This window comes from Acinonyx jubatus, chromosome C1 (assembly GCF_027475565.1).
Source record: "Acinonyx jubatus isolate Ajub_Pintada_27869175 chromosome C1, VMU_Ajub_asm_v1.0, whole genome shotgun sequence".
NCBI classification, from domain to species: Eukaryota; Metazoa; Chordata; class Mammalia; order Carnivora; family Felidae; genus Acinonyx; species Acinonyx jubatus.
The window spans coordinates 183,550,062-183,565,271 of record NC_069381.1 but is presented as its reverse complement, the minus strand read 5'-3'; the positions used below and the strand labels follow the sequence as shown (position 1 = coordinate 183,565,271).

The window sequence follows — 15,210 nt, the reverse complement described above, 5'->3', positions numbered from 1 at the left end:
AACTTAAAAAATAATAATAAAATTAATTAATTAATTTAAAAAAATCTGACTTGGAGTACAGTAGACTACATGGGATGCTTATACTAACATCTGTACCCAGTCACATTATGCTCTTACCTGTATGGGATGAAACCTGGTTTTGGTGTTTCCTACGCCTTCTACTGTGGTGACAGCAGCCCCATACAGAGAGCAGATGGGCACCAGGCACGCTGTAACTGGATAATGGCTGTGATAGCATTTTGTAAAGAAAACACATTGGAATCATAGGGAGTGACTAACATAATTCAGGGAGTCTAGGAAAGTCATGGGACTATATTTCTCTGAGAATACAGAGAACACTAGATAACAAAACAAAACAAAACAAAGTGTACGTTCCTGTAAGTGTCCAGGAAAGAACTTACATATGGCTGGCATCAAATGGTAGAGAAAAATGGAGAAAGAAAAATGAAGAGTTTTGTATAAGACCTCCAAGAGATCTCTCCCCCCACCCCATTCTAGGGAGAAGAAATCTTTTACTTTTAAGATTATATATTGTGGATTATATGTTGTGGACTATAAATAAACCACAATGGGGTAGTTTAATCCATTTGGTTTTCAACTATGCAAAGCTTTTAAATATACAGATACTCTGGTTGCATGTTAGCCCAATTAAATCAGAATCTGTGGGTGGGATCACTTCATCGCTTTTTAAGGCTCGTCAGCTGATTTCAACACACAGCCATATGTGGAAGCCACAAGTTTATGCCCTTATCTTGACCACCTCTCCTACAGTAGAGTCTGTATTAATGACAAAGTGGATGTGGTTAGCACAAGATTCTCATCTCACTGGTTGGAAATGGGGTCCAGACCTCAGTCCAATTTAGCTTTTTATTCCCACTCAGGCTAAGTGGGAATGGGAAATTGTCTTTAAGTCATGGGAAATTGTCTCTCTCCCATGGAATGCTTCCTCTATTCTCCCACCCAGGAAGACAGTAAGCATGCAGTTCTTCTGGAAGAAAAGACAGAGTGCTGTTCTTGGCTCCACCAGCCCTTTGAATGATCAAAGGTGTTTGGAAACCAGCCAGCTGGCTGGTTGGGGACACTGGGAGAGTGCATGATGTACAGGGCAAGAGTGTGCAGCAGATAAATTTTTGTTTTTTTTTATGTCCTCCAAGTCCCCCTCCCCCATTAAGTTTACTTCCTCTTAATCTTATCCCCCTCTCCCTTCTCTCTCAACTGCTCTTCCAGTGTTCATTGCTCTCCTCAGCCTTATCCTCATGCCTCATCTGGAAAATAGAGGCATGAGCCCCCTCCACTCCCAGCCCACTGCTTCTTACTCAGAGTTTCAGTCATTGCCCTGTGTTCTTGGCCAGGAGGGCAAGAGTCCTTCCTCCTCTTCCCCTGTGCTCTGGCTCCCATCTATTCTTCTCTCTCCATGGACCTGGTTCATCACCAACAGTTCTCCTAACCTCTTCCTTTCTAGAGTCTCATTTCCCTAAATTCCCTTGGATTTAAAAGTAAATTCAAGTGTTTCTCTGCTACACAAAACAAAACAAACAAAACAAAACCCAATGTCTCTCTCCAGCTACTGGTCCATCTTTCTTTCCCTTCTTAGTCAAGTTTCTTCAGGAATTGTCCACAACTTCCTGGCTTTCCAGCCATTCCTGTGCCATCTGTATCTCATCTTCCAGTCCCATCTCTCTGCTGCCCTTGGTCCGGAAGCAATCTAATGGCACTGGGCCACTCCCTGGTATCTCATACTATTGATCGCTTCTGTCTTCTTGGAACTTTCTCCTCTTGATGTTCCTCCTTCAACTCTGATTACTCCCTCTTGGTCTTCTTTGTGGGGGTGTCTTTCTTTGTGCATATCCCAGTCTGTGGTTCTACAGTGTCCTGTACCTATAAGCATACTATAAGCTCTCATAGTATGCTATGTTCCAGATGGCCTGGGTCTGAAAACCTGCCTTCACCACCAGCTGGCCCATATGATCTTGAGCCAGTTATTCAACTTTCTTTGCCTTGATTTCTTTTTTTTTCAATGTGAGTGATAGTAATGCCTATCTCAAAGATGTTCTTCAGACTAAATATGGTAATATATGTAACCTACTTTGAACGGTGCCTGGCATACAGTAAGCATTAGAAAAATGATAGCTATTTTTATTATCATTTTTAATATTTATATTGACAGCTTCCAGTAAGTTATAGCTCCAGATGAGACCTCTTCTCTGAATGACAGAACTCTTTATCTAGATGCCTGTGGACAATCCCTCTTGGGTATCCTGTAATTACCCCAATATGATGTGTTCAAAGCTAAACTTACTACTTTCCCTTCCTCTGCTCCTCCTCTCCCATGTTCCCTAATTTGTGAACAGTACCACCCAGTGACTTAAGACAAAAACTTGGAATCACACCAGACAACTCCTGCTTCAGAACCACTTTCAATTATAGTGAGCAAATTTACATTTTAGGCCAAGGTAGTCTGAGACCTCATTCAGCCCTTCCAGGCAAATAACTCCTCTTAGTATATGTCAAAGACCTAAATCTTCTACCAGGACAATGTATCACTTCTTTGTGTTTAAGCCATTCTTACCTGACCCCCACTCTGAAATCTCTTGCTTAAAAGCAAAGAAGTATTTGTATAGAAATAGATAGCATGGCCCTGAGAGACTGACACACAGGACAGATATACTCTGATGGGAACAAGGTAATGGGAAAGATTTGGAGCTTAGGAAGTTGCAGGGTGAGCAGGCCTGGAGGTAGAAGAGAGGGAGAATGCCTGTGGACAGGAAAAGTAGGAGGCTCTGTGTCCTTCCTAGATGTGCCCAGGGCAGGGCTTGGCCCAACACAAAGGATACTGGACCTTCCTGGACTTGGACTTGTATCTTGACACCATGACAGTGCAGGTGCCACAGCCTTCTCCCCAACAGCTGTACTTGGTGCCTATGAGGCAGACTGGAAAGGGAGGAGTCAAGGAATAGAGGGGCCCAGGCCACTGCTTTTCATGCTCTTCTTCCTCAGATACTGATAACAAGTAATATGTTTTCTTGAGTCTTTCTTGTTTAGAGAGCTGTTCCTTTTTTTTTGGCATATAAATGAGTTCACTGATTACAGATGAGAATAAATCCTCAGTGACTCATACTGCCTTATCTGCAACCCTCCAGGCCAGATTCATTTCTGATGCAAAATTTTCCATATTTTACAAAGGTAATAAGGTAGCGTTCCCAGTGGGTCTACAAGGCAGCACCTTGTAATCAAACACATTAATATTTCTGCAATGAACCATAGGAATATTCACACTAAGTGGGATACATGAAGACTACCAACAGCCTCATGAGACATCAGGGTTTATGTTCAAATGAGGTATAAAAAAAGCTTTTGAATTCAGAGTTGTGGACAATGGGTCACTGTGGAGGTGGTGGGAAATGGTGCATAAGAAAAACTTAGAAAATCCTTCTGTGAGGCTTAACTTTCCCTGCTCAGCAATGTATGCTTTTACTTCCTTATTGGATAGGGAATATTAATTTAATAACCATGGTTCCTGAACTGGTAACATCAGCAACCACTGTGTACATCTTCCCTACAAGATGTTTGCATTTTTTCATAAAGAGGGACAAATAGTATATGTAAACCTCCTGCTTTAGGTTCTATAAGAATCTATTAGAATTTGCTTTGGACCTTTTTCAAGTGAGGTTTAAAAAGGATTTTGTGGGTGGAGGTCATAATTGGCTTGGGCAGAAGTTAAGCTAATTTCATCTTGGAAATTGCTGCCCATGAAGAGATAATAGCTGGTCAGGACACCCCCTGGAGTAAAGAGCTCAGAGATTGTCTGCAGAGATCTGGAGGAGCCCCCCCTCCTCTGTTCTTTTGTCCCCAGTCTGAGCCAGTTGTTTCTGCACAGCGGGTCAAGCTTTCCACCTTTAGGCAGGGGCTCAAAGTCAAGTGCCATTGAACAGGGCATCGAACAGGGCAGAAAAAGCAAGAAACCCTTTCTCTGTGACTCTGGTGTCCTGAAGTTTCCAAGTAAAGGAATCTAGTTGTTGTCTGGCTCAAAGACAAAGGCTACTTTTGAGTTTTCACTTTGTCAGACCTTAAGATAGCTCTGTGATGTACATTTTAACATTGCCTTGAGTGAAAAGTGAAAGATGGATTCAACCAGCTGTTTTCTCCTTTGGTCACCAAATAGCTAGTTTGAATCCTCCTTCCTCCACCCCCACCAGATGTGCCAGACTCAGTTACTTACAATTCTGCTGACTCATTCTGAATCTCATCATTAGGTGGGATTGCCAGATATAATGTAGGATGCCCAGTTAAATCTGAACCTCAGATAAGTAACAAGTGATATTTTAGTATAAGTATGCTTCATGTATTCAAATTTAACTGGGTATACTGTATTTCTATATGCTAAAGCTAGCAACCCAACTTAGGTCAAATACAAACAATAATATATCAGAAGTTTATTTTGAGGGCCTTTTAAGCAGGAGAGCCCAAAGTGTCCTCAAGATAAACAGCCCTGCAGTATATCGAGAAGAAGCTACCTTGACACTAGATACTAGCAGCCAAAGTGTACAGTTGACTCTGGAATTTCCAAGGGGAGCCAGTCTTTCATTAGTGAGTAATTGTTTCCCATGGTGAGGGAGCATAAGGCAAGCTGATACCTCGCAACATGCCCCTGGGATAAGTGTGACATTCCTCAGGCACTCCTGGCTGCCCAAGAGCAAAGAAAAGGACAGAAAACAAATGGTTACACTGACAGTCTCCATCTGTTTACAAACGTCTTAGTAATATTACAAGAAAAGGTCAATCTTGTCAGTGGCCTAATCTCCAGGAACTCCCTACTATTTTAATGATAATGCTTTGCTAGAGGGAAAAACAACTTTAGCTTGATAATAGCTAGGCCTCCAGTAATCTGTAAGTCTTCTTTAGCATATGGAAATCCCTTTAAGAAACTTCCTCTTGACTTTACCTTCCCCCAAACTCCACAATATATAAGCAGTCACTCTTCACAACCCCAGTGCAGCTCTTTATGTCCACAGGTCCTGTCCCTGTGCTTTAATAAAATCATGTTTTTGCACCAAAGACATCTTCAAGAATTCTTTCCTGGCTGTAGTCTCTGAGCCCCACCACCCTACCACCCCCAAACTCCATCATCCTATGCCAGGAAAGGAATGTGACATTGGGGTCAAACTTAGTTCTTTGCCTCAAGGACCTCACTTCTCCTCTGTCTCTTGCCACACTCTCCCACTCCCTCACAACTCTTTATTTCCACCAGAATAAATTTCTTTTAGTTCCTCAAAAGCACTACATTCTGACCCATCTGATCTTACCTCATACTGCTGACTGGAATAGCTTCACCCCCCTCCCCTCCCACCTCCAGCCTTCTGTTTGCTCAGCAAACTCCTACTCAACCCTCATTTCTTCCTTCCCTCCCTGTGAGAAATAAGCCCACTGACCCAATACAAGGACAGAGGTGGAGACTTGGAGCACAGTGAAGTGAGGCTTTAATCAACATTCTTGCAAGAGCAGGTGTCTGATGGACAGGCACACTAGGGGTAGAATGTGGAAGGGAGATAGGGATGCCTACAAACGAATTTTGTTCTTTGTGTCACTGTGTTCCATCTTGGGAATGATACCTAAGCCAGGCTCCAAGTCAGCAGCAAACTGGGATCTTGTGGGAATATAAAGTTTTTATATTATTGGAGACCCATCTTAAGGAAAAGCATGCAATTATGAATATAAACTAGGCACAAGGCTTTGGAAAGGGCCATGGAAATCCTGTGAAAAGTGAAATAGGCTGGTGCTGACGTGTACATGTGGGGTGCTGGTTCTGGTGGAAAATCTGTTCATTCACAAATATTTATGAAAATTACCTACTTGAGGAAAAAGTTAAAAATAAAATCCCTGACTGCATCCCAGAAATGCTGCCTCTATAATCAGAGGTTGGAGCCTGGAAATATCAGGTGAGTCTTATTTACTTAGAATGACTTATTTATGATATTAAGCACCAGAAAGGAATGGACAGAGGGGTCACTGGGGAGACGGGCCAATGGGAGGCTGGGGGTGATTATGCGTAGGGCTGGTTCTGGCCAGGCTTACTTGGGAGTGCATGAATTTTCAGCTTGCTCCTAATATAGATGAATTTCTTCATTTTAGGATGTCCAGAGAAAGCATGATGGATTTAGAAGTGATATAAAAGGGAAGTGACAGGGAGTGCTGACTAACACTGAGATTTTGAAGCTGGTAGATGGGAGATGGCAGACCCAGTGAGGGAGGACTTAGCCTGTTTTGATTTTGTTTTGTTTTGTTTTTTAGTGATAAGTCCAGGTGCTGGAATAGTGAGTGGAATAGGACATTAGGGGACATTACTGGCTAGAGTAGTAAAATGATAGGTTAGGAAACCAGACTGCAAGGGGTTAAATAGTGAGAGACCGAGTCTGGAGAGAAAAATGTGGCATCAGGTACACATAATTTCTTAGATAAGTTTGGCAAGGAATTAACACGGAGAAATAGTAATGTTTTTAGATGTGTATGTTGGGAGGCAAAAAGACAGAAGTGGGGAAAGAAGTGATGATCCTGGAGGGAGGCAACAACATCATCTTATATACCATTGAAGGCCCAGAGCCTAACACAGTGCCTGGCTCTTAGTAGGTGTTCAATAAGTATATGTATTTTAACTTATTACTTTGAGATACTTATAGTTTCCTAGGAAGTTGCAAAAATGGTACAGTGACAATACCGGTCACCTAGCTTCACCCAAAGATGATATCCACATAGCTATAGTACAACATCAAATCCAGGAAGTTGACATGGGTACTACACTGATAACGAGACTAGAGAGCTTATTCAGATTTTACCACTTAAACATGCGTGCACACCATATATGTACAGTTCTATGAAATTTTATCTCATAGCTAGATCTGTGTAACCACTGTCACAATCATTCCCTTGTTCTTCCTCTGTATGGTTGTCCCCAAAACCAAGAAATTCTTTCGGAATATTTATTGCGGGTCTATTGAAGGTCTTAGTGGAGTAGGGAGTGAAAACAGGTCCAGATCAGAGGTAGAGAGCTGAGAGTGCATTAGCTCTATGTTGGACTTTTGAAATATGTTTATAGAATCTTGTTTTCTCCAATAAGAATCATGAAAAGGTGTAGGTGACAAATCAATGAAGTCCTCATAGGAAACTCCTGTCAGTGACATGCATCCCTAGGAACTGACTGGATGTTTTTATTTTAATGCTCCTGAATGTAAAACCGTCATCAGCTAACCAGGGGACTCAAAAAGTCATAAAGTTATTTCTAAAGTTAGCATACTCATGTTTCACTGGATGATTCTTTTGGTTTTGCTCAGGTGAAAAACAACAACAACAACAACAAATAAAGCATAAATCTCTCTTTTTGGATGCATTCTGTCAACTCCAACTAGATTCTACAAATCGAACAGAAGGGTATTTACCTTGAGCAAATACAGGGTGACTTTCTTCAGAAGTATTAGCATGTTCACTTTTTGTGACCCAATCCAGATTGATTACAGTCAAATATAAGGATATGGACTTTCCTCGGGTAGAACAGATTTATTTCAGGACCAGCATTCTTCTCTGTGACCTACATTATGAAATGAAAAAAGAAATGTTATGGCAATTCTATCCATTGTTTTGGGGACATGTTTTTTTTTTGACAGATGGTGGTTTCACAAGGGAAGAAAATAACAAAGGAAACTTTTCTAATGGTTGGATCCAATTTTAAAGAAATTATGGAGCATTATTTCAATGTCTCTGAATTTTCCAATATATATGACAATTATAGATTCTAGATTGTTTTTTCTTACAACTGTAAGGTTCCAAAATTGACTCAGGTAACTCGTGGTCATAGGAAGTCCTAGAAAAAGTTAGCCAGAGATTTCTTAACAGAGTCATGGAGGAGTGTGTTATAAAGGGAGCCCCTCCTGCTCCACACTTTGCTTCCAGCTTCCTAGTGGAGTGGAGGTGCCACTATCTGAAGGAAGAGCAGAAGGGAGCATGAATCTGGTTCTGCCTCTCATGTCACACTCCTGGCTGCTACTGCCAATAGATCAAAGCTGGCACATGAGAGGAAAACTGTCTGCTCTCCCTGGCCAAGGCAGTTATTCTGCTGGGTACAGTCAGGCAAGATTAGAAAGAAGGGGAGAGAAACTTACCAGGAAGTGTAGAAACCCAGAAACAGAAGACAGCATTCCACTAAAAGTGTTTTTTACTTTTCTCACCCCAGAAAAAGGCAACAAATCACATTATTCTTCATACGCTGCCTGCTATTTCCAAAACCCTTTCTGAGTCCTCAGAAGATTTACCCAGTCAGAGATGAGCTCATCACCCCTTCACTCGGAATCTTAGCATGAGGAGGGGGCTAAGTATGGTGGCATTTCAGAAACAAAGCATTATTTCCAAAGGTGGGAACAAGAAAGGAGGAGGGAGTGATGGTGTGCAAGCCAGAACTACTATAACTTCCTCCTGTCTCCACTATAAGGAGAGGACACAGCCAGATGGCACTATTCTGTGCTATAAAGACATCCATATACCTGAGACAACATTCCAGGTAAATAGACATCCATATACCTGAGACAACTTTCCCCAAGTACTTTAGTTGCCTGATGAGTACAACACTTGATTTAATGCTGTCTCCTTCAATCATGACATGGCTTCAGGTTCCAAATGAAGAAAAAGGAAGGCAAGATTAGACTCTGGGAAATTAATTAAAGCCTGCCAACTGCAATTTTGACATATTTGAAATATACATTACCTCCAGACATTTAAAATAAATATTTCAGTAATCATATGAGAAATATTGGTCATACCAATAGCTGCACTCACAAAATTGTATGGGTACATCCTGTTTCCTCCAGTAATTTATAGACACTCAGGAAATAAATTCCTTTTTAGTAAGTATATGAAAAGGGGAGAAACCTAACCAGTAACTGGAGAGATAAAAGAAAGTTCCCCCAAGACACCATGCCCATTAGATTAGCAAATCCTAGAAGGTCTGATTATAATAAGTTTTGGCACATTAAAGATTGGCAAATCATCTATTGGCAAGGAGACAGCACCTGTCATGCAATGAACTGTGGGGAAACGTAACTTGTGCAGGATTCTGGAAAGCCACCTGGCAGGGCCTATGAAATCACCATGGTACAATCTCACTTAGAGATTCTTTTGCCAGTATTGGTGAGGAGACACATCGTAGGATGTTCACTGAAGCATTTCTTGGGGGTAGTGGGGAACTGGAAGCATCCTACGTGTCTATCACTAGGGCACTGGATAAGCAGAATGAAGGAGGTGCATACCCGGGAGAACTAGCATGCAGAAGTAACAAGCCAGGTCTTCAAAGAGCAACATGGATAAATCTTAAGAACAGTGGTGAGTCATAAAAAGGTATTTATAGGTCACAATACCATTGGTGTAAGTTAAGAATACACAAACACACTCATGCATGTTATGCCCAGAATTCGTGATCCCCAAAGACCACCAGGGAGCCGAGTCTGATGCAAAAGCAAAAGAGCCTTTATTCGAGCTAGCTAGAGCTCAATCCCCTACCTGCACCGACACAGCGGTGAGATACCAGGGAGAGAGAGCGAGTTTCAAAAGCACAAAGGTTTTATTGGGGTCTAGGGGCAGTTGGAAGGGAATGGCTGTGGCCTCAGCCGATTGGCTGGGGAAGGGTCGTGGCCTTGGCCGATTGGCTGCGGAAGGGTCAGAGTCCTGTTACTCAAGGGGAGGAGGCGTGGTTGGCCGGCGTAGCTCCGCCCCTTCAATGCACAGGTCAAACACTATATATTTCAAACATACATCTATATTTCTAAATATTCATATGGAAAGTAGATGGGAAGGATATATATTTAAAATGCACAAAAGTGGATGTTTATGGGGGAAGGAAATAAAGAGAAGGTAGGACATAAGAAGAAAAAAAAATGAAATAATATAAAACAAAAGAGAAGCCTTGTCCAGACCATGATGATGGTGTGCCACGGACAGACGAGTGTACTTTGCTCAACTCTATGCCCCTGGGTCTAAAGGAAGGAAAGATAACCACAAAAAATAACCAGTTTCTTCAAATAAGTTTATGATTTCCTCCTCCTTGGCCATCTGTAACTTGTCTTAGAAGTTTGTAAGACAGAAAAGGGTAAAAACAGCAAAATATTGGCTGTGATTTCAAAAGATTGGAGACCTGGAGAGGGAATAATCATTCTAATGTGATATTAAGGAAGAAATGGTTTTATTTGCCAACAAAGGAAAAGCAGAAAAGCCCATTTTCCTCACACTCAGAAAAGTTTTTAGCTTTTGATTTACTACAAACTGTCACTCAGAAATTGTTTTTCTGATGTTCCAGTTGGCTTCAGGTCATTCAAGATCCTGATCTACTTGTAAGCATTATTGCTAAACCCAAGTTTTTTCTTTCCTTTCTCTTTCACTTTTTGTTTAGTTCATAGGTTTCATAAAAATGATGTTTCTCTGCTATTTGACAGGCAAAAATCCCAAGAACTTTTGTCTTGATTAAAGTTGTATTTCTTTCTTTAGGGAAGAACATCAGTAATCTAACACAACTGAGGCTTGAGAAGCAAAAACATTAACACCAAGTTACTCTCCAAAATAATTTTCTATTTTAATATTTTACTAGTTTTTTTTCCCTCTAATTGTCCCAAAGCACCTCGAACCTTTCATTTATTCATTTCGCTCATTCGAACAACTAGCACAAGCTAAGTATCAGAGTTGCCACATCTCTTCCGAAGTGGAGAAGGTAGTCTATTTACTCCATTTTTTGGGCAGAGATGCTTGAGCCTCTACGTTAACTGATTAGTCTGAGGAGATTAAGACAAAACAAAATCATTCTTTGCTATTATCAACCCCCATGTCATATATGCCTTCTACTAAAATAGCATTGGTGAACTCAAGTAAAGCTAATATCTGAATAAAGGGGGAATTACCTTAATTTTTCATATCTGTGTCAGATTTGACTTCTGTTTTATTACAACAAATAAAATGAGAGTTCCTTACTGATTGCAGAAGAAAGCAAAGGCCCTCATGCTTTAATACTTTGCACCAAACCTTGAACTAATGATCAATGTTCAAGCTCATACTACCAAACATGACTTGACAAAGATAGAAGAGAGAGGATAAAGACATAACAAATGGCATTGTAGTGAAAAAGATTAGTTTCGCTTTTGTCCCTGGTATACAAAAATTCATATTAATCATCTCATAAACTTACCTTTCTTCCATTCACACACACATACACAAAATCAGCTCATCAGAATTGGGAACAGAAGCCATAGTACCAGGGGGGAAAAAGTGCCTCCACCAGAATAGAGGTCTCCCCCATCCCTACAAAGAGCAGATATGTTAGAGCAAAAATTTGAGTGTCTATCAGTCTTGGGAAAGCCCACCCTGCAGCATAGGCTGACATGGAGTGATTTATAGCCACACTGCCAGACCAGGAGCACCAACCAGGGCTCTCTGCCAGCCTGCCCACAGGGACTGTGAATGGCTCTTGGCAGCACCCTGTCTCCTCCTTTCTTAAGAGTCAAGTCAGTGTCTTTGACTGTCCCTTTTGGAGTCTCACTGCTTTCTCTAGGGGAATTTGTTTAAAGCCAGGGACTGACAGATAAAAGGTGAGTTTTAAACAGGCTGTTATCTAACCAATAGTATCTAACCATTGATCAATACAAGGCTATTAAAACTCATAAGACTTGGGGTGCCTGGGTGGCTCAGTTGGTTAAGCATCCAAGTCTTGATTTTGGCTCAGGTCATGATCTCACAGTTCATGGGAATGAGCCCCATGCTGGACTCTGCACTGATAGCACAGAGACTGCTTGGGATTCTCTCTCTCCCTCTCTATCTGCCCCTCCCCTGCTTGTGAACATGCTCTTTCTCAAAACAAGTAAACATTAAAAAAATTTGTTTTAAACGTTTATTTATTTTTGAGAGAAAGAGAGACAGAGACAGAGTGAGAGTGGGGTAGGGGCAGAGAGAGAGGGAGACACAGAATCTGAAGCAGGTCCCAGGCTGTGAGCAGTCAGCACAGAGGCCGATGTGGGGCTCAAACTCACCAACCATGAGATCATGACCCAAGCCAAAGTCAGATGCCCAACTGGCTGAGCCACCCAGGTGTCTCTCAAAATAAATAAACATTAAAAAACCCTCCTAAGACTTTAATTTTTCTTAGGTTTTTCCTATGTTAAAGAGCAAAGGGAAGATTTTCCCATGCATGTAACTTCATAGAAATGTGTCTTGGGGCCCCTGGGTGGCTCAGTCAGTTAAGCGGCTGACTTCGGCTCAGGTCATGATCTCACAGCTCGAAGGCTTGTGAGTTCAAGCCCTATGTCGGGCTCTGTGCTGACAGCTCAGAGCCTGGAGCCTGCTTCCAATTCTGGGTCTCCCTCTCTCTCTGACCTTCCCTTGCTCGTGGTCTGTCTCTGTCTCTCTCTCAAAAATAAACATTAAAAAACCCGGTCTTTAAAACTCATTTATAACAATATGCAAATATATTCTCTTTCCTTAATATTTTTTTGTAATCAACTTGTTTCTTCAAATTTAAGCATTCATGACATCAAACTACCTAAAACTACAAACATGTACACAGGCTTGCCATGCACCAGAATCTGTTCTCAGGCTCCTTTAATACTTCAAAAGCTTGGTAAATATTATCATCTTTGCTTTAGAGACAAAGGAACTGAAGCAACAGAGATATTAAGCAACTTTCCCAGTATCATGCAAGCAAATAGGTGGCAGAGTTGCTCCAGAGACTGTGTCTCCAACGTCCTTCCTGTGGTCCAGATGGAAACGTGGTAGGAAAAGAGGCTGGAGGAGTAGGCACTCCAGAGAATGTAGGGAGGCATTATAGGTATAGTTAGAGTTATGCTGGGTCTTCTAAATATGATGGGAAGCCATTGGAGGGTTTTGAGAAGGGGGTGACAGGATCTTATTTAAATTTTTAAAAGATTGCTTTGTCTGCTTTGCAGAGAATGAAAGGTGGGAGCAAGAGTGGGAGAAGAGAGATAACTGGAAGTTAGTGGCACTAAAGAGATGATGAGGCCTGGAGGAGGGTGACAGTGGGAAGATGGGGAAAAAGGGGTCAGATTTACTGAAGGATTGGATGTGACATGTTGGGAGGGGCTGAGTCAAGGATGTCTCTGCAGCTCTTGGGTTCAGCAGGTGGATGGGACTATTTTTTCCATCTTAAGTTCTATTTGGACAGGTTAAGTTTGGAAAGCCTAAAGAACATGAAAATGGAGATGTTGAGCAGGTTGTTGGATATTCAAAATTGCCTTCTATGCTTTTTATCTTGAGGAGAAGGAGGACTCCATTTCTGGGGCAGAATTTCACCTCAGGGACTCCAATCCAGCCTTCCTTTAAGCTCCAAGTCTGACCTTACCAACTGAGCAGTATGGCTATGCATTCCCCTGCCTTGCTGCCTCCACAGTGGACATTCTCATCTTCTCTGAGTGCTCCTTATCCAAATAGCAGTTTGAAGGACCAACAGGAGTTTACCAGAAGAACAAAGAAAGGACATGTTTAGCAGAGGGAACCATCATTTATGTAAAGTCAAGGAAGTCTGAAATTGCATATTATGTTTCAGAGATTTACAAGTAGTTTTCTTCTTATTGCATGGGAATGAGTGACAGGAATATGACTATCAAATAAGATCATTCATCCAAAAATATTTGTGTGCCTAACAAGATCACTCTTCTCATGGAGTTTAGGGGAGTGTGTGTGTGTGTGTGTGTGTGTGTGTGTGTGTACATACACACACGAGAGAGAGACAGAGACAGAGAGAGACAGATAGAGTTCTCTGGGGATCTTGAAGTATTAGATAAAATGACATGTATTTCTAATGTGTTGTATAATAAACTAGAGAAACAAAGTAATCTCAGGAAATGGTGAGCAATGTTATAAACAGGGCAAGGCAATTCAAAGTGACTTAAGAGAATAGTTTAGTTTTGGGTAGTCAGTGCCGGAGTGCATTTGACCTGAGTCCTAAATGCAAGCCCACTAAGAGACAGCAGGGGAGAAGAGTCTCAAGTGGCCCCCGAAAGAACTGAGGCTGGAATGTTAAAAGAAGGCCAGTGTAGCTGAGTGTGGACTGCAGGAGGAAGATGGAATACATGAAGGTCAGAGAGATGGCAAGGGCCAGGCCAAGGGGTTTGTAGGTTTCTAGGTGGGAAGGGATGCCACAAGACAGTTTTAAGTGAAGATGTAATATGATGTGATTTGTATTATTTCACTGTATAGAGAATGAGTTATTGCTGGTAATATGGTAGCATGGAGACCAATTCTGAAGCCATTTCTCTGCTCCCCATTAGATGTTGATGGGAACTTCAAATAGGGTGTAGGGTGGTAGCATCAGAGATGGAGAGAAGGGTACAGATTGGTATGAATTTTGGAGGTAGAACCAACTGGATCAGTTGATAGGTTAGATGGGGGTGATAGGAAGCAGGGGAAGAGAGGACTCAGTAGAAGTCCTGGGTTCCTGCTGATACAGGAAGACTGGGAATGTAAAATGGGGGATAGGGGCAAAGGAGTCAAGAGTTCTCTCTTGGATTGCTTAAATTTAACTTCCAAGTGCACATGTTAGTTGGATACAGGAATCCAGAGGATAGAGAAGTCCAGAATGAACAAGCCAATTTAAAAGTCATCAGCTCATAGATGATGCAAGCACAATCTCTGCAGAACTGTAAAGTACCAGAAAAAAAGTCACCTCTTGTGGCAAGATAATATTTGGAAATATTGGCTAATGTGCTTCCCCCTGGCCATTCCTCTCCCTATTCTTCAGGTGTAAGTTTGGGTGTTCCACACTCCTGGTCTTCAGAGTGGGTCCTTATGGCAAGAATGCAAAAAGAATCCAGTCTGGGCTCAAAACAGGCACTTGAAACTCTTGGCAGAGACATCAGGAACAAAGACAGGTGATGCTATGGACAGGGATGCCAAAGGCAAGTGTCCTCTCCTCATGTCCAGAATCTACTACAGGAAGTTTGTACTATTGGGTTCTTATAATTGAGTGGGGCTGAGTTTCTGCTGCCAGGTGGAATGGAGTTTGAGATAGAATTTAAGTCTGTATCTGTATCTCTACTTCTTTTTTCTTCCAAGTTTTTAATTAAATTCAAGTTAGTTAATATACAGTGTAGTATTGGCTTCAGGAGTAGAATTTAGTAGTTCATCACTTACATATAACACCCAGTGCTCATCACAAGTGACCTCCTTAATACCCAT

At 41.6% G+C, this 15,210-nt stretch overlaps 1 pseudogene; it reads right to left on the bottom strand.

The window, feature by feature from the left end:
- LOC106979978 (aldehyde oxidase 4-like) overlaps window positions 1-6,020 on the bottom strand; it is a 62,301-nt pseudogene extending 56,281 nt beyond the window's left edge.
- Between the last annotated feature and the right edge of the window lie 9,190 nt (window positions 6,021-15,210).